Source organism: Perca flavescens, chromosome 5 (genome assembly GCF_004354835.1).
Source record: "Perca flavescens isolate YP-PL-M2 chromosome 5, PFLA_1.0, whole genome shotgun sequence".
Taxonomy (NCBI): Eukaryota; Metazoa; Chordata; class Actinopteri; order Perciformes; family Percidae; genus Perca; species Perca flavescens.
The window spans coordinates 3,608,485-3,615,008 of NC_041335.1; positions in this window are offsets into that span (position 1 = coordinate 3,608,485).

The following is a 6,524-nucleotide window of genomic DNA, read 5'->3' on the forward strand; positions in this document are numbered from 1 at the left end:
CGCTATTTTACGTTTTGGGCCAAAATTGCCTCTTTTTTTTTTGCATTTGTCTCCTATCTCTGTGTGTGTGTACTCTAAATTATGCTAAAACAGAAATTAGAAGAACAAGAGAACAACAAATGAACTGTGGATTAATGTCCACTTAAAATGTTAGGTAATGATAATGAGTAGCCAGCTGCCTTAGACTGATTTGCAAACCAGTGTGACTCACAGAATTTTGACATTGAGCTAGGAGGCTTTGCATCTTGCAGCTTTCCGTGTGTTTCTACAGGTCCCTACCTCTAGGGGCAAACAACGCAGTCTAATGAACGGGTTTGTATGATATTGTAATAAAACAGCTATGCACAACAATTTGTTTGATATCCTTCACAGCTACTAAAGGCTAACCCAGCTCGTAACATTAGTTATGTTATCCCTGCGTGATGCATTTAACGTGGAAATGAGACCTGTGCTTGTCTAAATGAGTGTATACTTTCCTACCTAAGAGGTGGTTGTGCTGTGTTAGATGAATTCATTGTCATACTTGTTGTACTAGTTATGCAAACTTGTATATGAGAATTTGAATTATATTTGAATATTAGATGGGCTACTAATGCGTTGTCTTTTCTCTTTATAAAAACCGGACACTGAGAGTGCATTTATTTTGGGTGTAAAAAAAAAAAAGTGACTTGATTTGGGACTCGACTTACTTGTATAACTACGAACTCGACTTGACTTTACACGACCTGTGACTTGACTTGACTTGACCCCAAAAAAATAACTTGAGTCAGAAGGAGAGTATGAGGGCGTTCCCTGACAGTAGCTAGGTAAGGACTACTAGCCAGTCAGAAGCAGAGTATGAGGGCGTGCCACGCTAGCAGCTAGGCAAGCATTATAATGTGTCCTGTTCTCTACAGCCTTGTAATTCAGTGTATTTTTGTAAAATATCACTATCTCCAATTCAGTGCAAATACAGCAAGTGTTGCTTCACAATTTGTATTTAGTTTATATTATAATTATTATATTATATAACAGTTAACAGCATCTTTACAAAAACCCAATGATGATCAACAATATCAGAATCTATCAGATAACCAAACCTTTAAATGAAATAAAAGAATGAATACAAATTTGTATCTTATTTCATATTACTTTCATCCTATTCCCTTCAGTCGTGAGCCTTGTTTACTATGCTGGAGAGCAGCAGCTACACAGCGTTTAAAGATGACGTATAGCGACTACGGTAGCGAGTAGTGTGAAAGCCCGAAAATCTGCATAGGGAGGTTGGTTGGGGTGGTGGATGGGTCAAACAACACAGGACTTTCACCCAGGAGACCAGGGATCGTGTCCCACATGTCACGTTTCCTAAACCCAACTGTCCCGTTCTTCTTTTCCCAACCGTCCCGTTCTTCTTTACCTAAACCCAACTGTCCCGTTCTTCTTTACCTAAACCCAACTGTCCCGTTCTTCTTTACCTAAACCCAACCGTCCCGTTCTTCTTTACTTAAACCCAACTGTCCCGTTCTTCTTTACCTAAACCCAACCGTCCCGTTCTTCTTTACCTAAACCCAACTGTCCTGTTCTTCTTTTTACTAAACCCAACTGTCCTGCTCTTCTTTACCTAAACCCAACTGTCCCGTTCTTCTTTACCTAAACCCAACCGTCCCGTTCTTCTTTACCTAAACCCAACCGTCCCCGCTTCTTTACCTAAACCCAACTGTCCCGTTCTTCTTTACCTAAACCCAACTGTCCCGTTCTTCTTTACTTAAACCCAACTGTCCCGTTCTTCTTTACCTAAACCCAACCGTCCCGTTCTTCTTTACCTAAACCCAACTGTCCCGTTCTTCTTTACCTAAACCCAACTGTCCCATTGTTGTCCTGCGTCCAGTTATTGTTTTCCTAAACCCAACCATTTATTGTTTTCCTAAATCCAACCATCCCATTCTTCTTTACCTAAACACAACTTTCACATTCTTCTTTTCCTAAACCCAACCGTCCCGTTCTTGTCCCGTGTGTCATGGAAACGTAAGCCCATCCACCACCTTTTCCTTAACCTAACTGCATCAAAAGTGACGCCAATAGTCCCGACCAAGCGCGTTTATATAAAGCGCGTTTAGATATGATGCTAAAGTAGACTTTTAGCGTCAATAAAAACACAGAAGGCACCTGACCAAGCATCCTATGATGAGTGAGAATGTGTTGTATTTTGAGCAAGGTGTCGTCGGAGGAGTTAAAACATATACAGTATAACATATAATAACCAGACTGCACTCTGTAGTGGGCTGCATGATAGAGAACAGTGAGCTGCAAGAATAAATGAAAAGAGTGGGCTGCGAGTGCAGGCAGCCTAGGGACAGCATCAATGATATATTTCAACTAAGGTACATGTTTTCAACCCATCACCGGCCCTCGCGACCAAAAAACAGATCTCTCCCAGTGCTACCAATTTGCAAATACGGGCCTGCGTGCCGGTCCTTTCAGAGGCTGATGCAGTTGGATTCAGCCGATAAAAGGTGGCTGTGAGCCAGGTACAGGGCTGAATTTGGGGAAGTTTGCCTGCAGACCTTGAGACTTTCTTACTTTAGTGCTTTGAAGCCATTTAGTCCTGAAGGCTCTTAAGAATCCCAATTGTCCCACGGTTGTGCACCTCACTTTCCTTTTACACTCGCAAAGTTAATGTGTTGTAGATAAAATGAATAGATCCCTCATGCTCGACTAGAGAAGGTTAAGAGTTCCAGTTTCTAAAAACCTTTTTGCATATAATAGTCCAGGAAGAGAGAAAGCACGGCTTGTGCAAAATCATTTGAATCCCAAAATGCACTGACACCAAGGTAACACTGTTGACAACCAAGATTACAAAACAGGGCTGGACGATATGACCTAAAATCTAAATCACAAGTTATTTAAATCACATTATTACATTTTAATGAACGACTTTGTTTTTGCCGTCATAGTTCACCGACAAGGTTTATACTGTAAATATGCTAATATAACTATCAAAAGGTGCATTTGTTTTTTTCAAATGAAAGAGTGCATATCTTAACACACAGATGAACTATTAACATGCATGTTTTTTTATTGAATCCGAGAGGTTCTGCGTTACTTTTCGATGAATCGTCCAGCCCTATTACAAAAGCACGAGTAAAACCTATATATAAAATGCTTTGTTCTAGGCTGTCTCTTTTTTTTTGTAACTCTGACTTGTGATTTAAATCAGGATTGGTTGCTTCTTTGACTGTACCGATATTTACATCCAGGAAGACAAATTATTGAGAAGAAACAAACCGTCACAACTTTGTTTTGTGTGTGTGTGTGTGTGTGTGTGTGTGTGTGTGTGTGTGTGTGTGTGTGTGTGTGTGTGTGCGTGCTTGGTTTAAGGCCAACCTGCCAGGCCGCTGGGACTGATGGTGGACAATGCACAATAAAGTGCTGACTTGATTTCCTATTACCTGCGCTGGAGGGACTCTTTTGTCTGTGGATGGCCACTATAATGGAGTGTAATGAGAGAATTGAGGTGTTTGCGGAGGAGTAGTTCCGTGCAACAAGAGGTCCAATTTCTTCTCTCTAAATGTGTTTGTGTTCCTGCCTGAACCCGTTTCTTCCTTGTGTCAGCTCCTAGTAGTGTCAACGCATCAAGAGATATCCAGAGAGATTGTGTGTTGGTGTGTGTGTAACAAATCCAGTGTGTGTGTGTGTGTGTGTGTGTGTGTGTGTGTGTGTGGGGCATGCAAATGTGTGTGCGTTGGTGTGTTACTTTGATTTTTCTGGTCTCTCTGGTCTGTATCTGTTTTTGAGATCAAACCACATTTTCTCATCTCCTCCTCTTTTCCACGCTATCTCTTTCTCTGTCTCTCTCTCTCTCTTCATCCTCCCACTGTCTCTGTCTCTCTCTCTTTCCACTCCCTTCCCGTGGGGCTTTTTTGGGTGTATCTTTCCTGTTTTGCTCGCCCCCATCCAATGCAATTTTCTCTTTATCAACATTTGATTTCCACCGAGTGAGTTGTCCTCTGCACAGGCAGCAGCAGCAGAGACAGGGGGGCCTGGCAAAACAAATAATGCAGGAAACGGTTTATCTAACTTCCCTGTCCTCTTTTTCCAGATCTTCGATTTCCCTTTATCTCCTTCCACCTCTCCTTTCTTTCTCACTCCCTCTGCCTCTCTACCACACATACTCCCGCCAAATGTGGCCCCAGTGTGTGACCAGATCACCATCCTTCATCAGATCAACAAGCCCCGCCTCCGCTTAGTAACTGTTGATACAATAGAAATAAAATGGATAGAAAGGCCCTTCCCATTCAAATCAACCCTAGCAGAATGGTCAGAGAGGCAGCCATTTTTATGTATATACGTCTGTATAATTATGTTTTTTTGCCTCGCAGTTTTCCTTGGATTGGGGGTGACACCTAAATTGTTATTGCAGCTGCTGCAGCGTCTTAGTTCTATTATATTTATTGGTACTATAATTGCCACTGTTCATCATACCAACTGCTATAAATGTTATGAATCATATTTCTGTATATCTGTATCAGTGTATCTGTGTCCCAGACCACATGGCCGACCACCAAAAGTCAGGGTCTGTCCGAGGTTTCTGCCTGTTAAAAAGTTTTTCCTCGCCACTGTCGCACCAAATAATTGCTCCTTGGGGGAATTGTTGAGCCATTATAAATTATAGAGTGTGGTCTAGACCTACTCCATCTGTAAAGTGTTCTGAGATAAATCCTGTTATGTTTTGACACCATAAATAGAATTTGAATTGAATTGAATTTGCGGAAAGTCACGGAGGTGAGGTTTTGCAGTAACAGTCAAACGAGCAGTGGAATAGGAACATTACGAGGCAGAGAGCCAGCCCACTAAATGAGGTATTGTATGAAGCACTTTGTATGAAAAGTGCTATATAAATAAAGATTGATTGATTGATTGTGTAGGATACCCCTGATGGAGTCTAGACACTGGTGGTAATGGTGAGATCTAGATGGATGAGAAAAGGAGTAAGATCAGACCTTTAAACCATTTAAACATTGACAGCAAAGATGTGATTGGCTGACAGAGATTGGGGCTAAACCTGGTTGGTTTAGCCAAAAGAGTAAGCTCACCTGATTAGCTGATAATGGGGCGAGGGAGAGGAATGAGAATGAATGTGTGAAATAAGATAGTCTTCCTGATTGAACTTATGCTAACCTTCATTCAAATTGTTGTCATGGTAACCACTTGGTAACAATGAGGGAAATGGAAATGGGAGACAAACAGTTGTTGGGTGTTTGCTCTCAGACAGGACCGGCTTCCACACGTTGGCTGAGCTATTGTCCTTACATATGCAGCCACACAACATGTACTCATGAAAATCTGCTAAACTGGGGTTAGGTCACTACTGTAGGGATAATTAGCATACCAACGTTTGCAGCTTACATTAGAGACAATGAATACACTGCTTAATCGAAAACTACAACATGCAAACCTATTCGGCAGGCTTGACAGGCCTGTAATACATAGTTGCTCTTCAGGGGAGGGGTTTATGGAAAATGTAGGGTTTAGGGTTCATTTTGATTGTCTGCTGTTGTTTAGGTCTCTTTGCCATCCTTGATTGGCTTTAATCAACTGAGCCCCACCTCCACACAACCCTCCCACACACACACACACACACACACACACACACACACACACACACACACACACACACACTGGCTGCAGAGCAACGGCCCTCCTTGTACTCGTTCTCCAAAAAAGAAAATATCCCTCTCTCATTTTGCTTCTACGCCTAAAGACATCCATTGTGACAAATTCATAATTCAAAGTCCTTTTAATGATGTGATTAAAAAGTCATTTCGAGCTTCTTTGCAACCCCCCCACCCTGCGCACACACACACACACGCATGCACGCACGCACACACATGCACACACACACATTTTAAAATAACACCATTTTTTTCTCTATCCTCCCTTCTCGCCCTCTAAATTTTGTCTGCAGAATAAAAGTTTCTAATTTACTCTTAATGAAGGCTAACTCTTAATAAGCCCCCAGCCCCCCCCCATACCTCTCCCTGCTTTTTACTCCTCTCCTGAGCAGCTTTGACGTTTTACGCTGCATTTGATCATTTGTTGCCCCATGTTTGGAGACAGAAGTCCTCTGGGAGAAAGGCTAATGGAGGACGAGTGGCAAGGTGGCTGCCGATTGGAATTTATTATTAGGCTAGGGTAAGGTTTACATTTAATCAACTCTGATTTCAATTCTATCAATCATTAGAATATGATGCCTTCACTGTAGCTGGATAGTGCAGTGATACCTGCAAATTGCGGATCCGTGTTGTCAATAGATTTCGTTTGTTTGCACTTCTGTCTGCCTACAGCAGGCAATAAAAGTTTCAAAAGAAAAGAAACTTTTCAATTAACTTTTTCCACTTTCACTTCCTTGAAGTTTCATGTTCATTTGACTCTTTATTCTGTCTGTCTGTCTGTCTGTCTGTCTGTCTAGGTAAATAGTTCAGGTTCTCATAAACAGTCAAATGTAGACATATTTTGTGACGTTTCTTATTGAGTTGGCTTCTTAC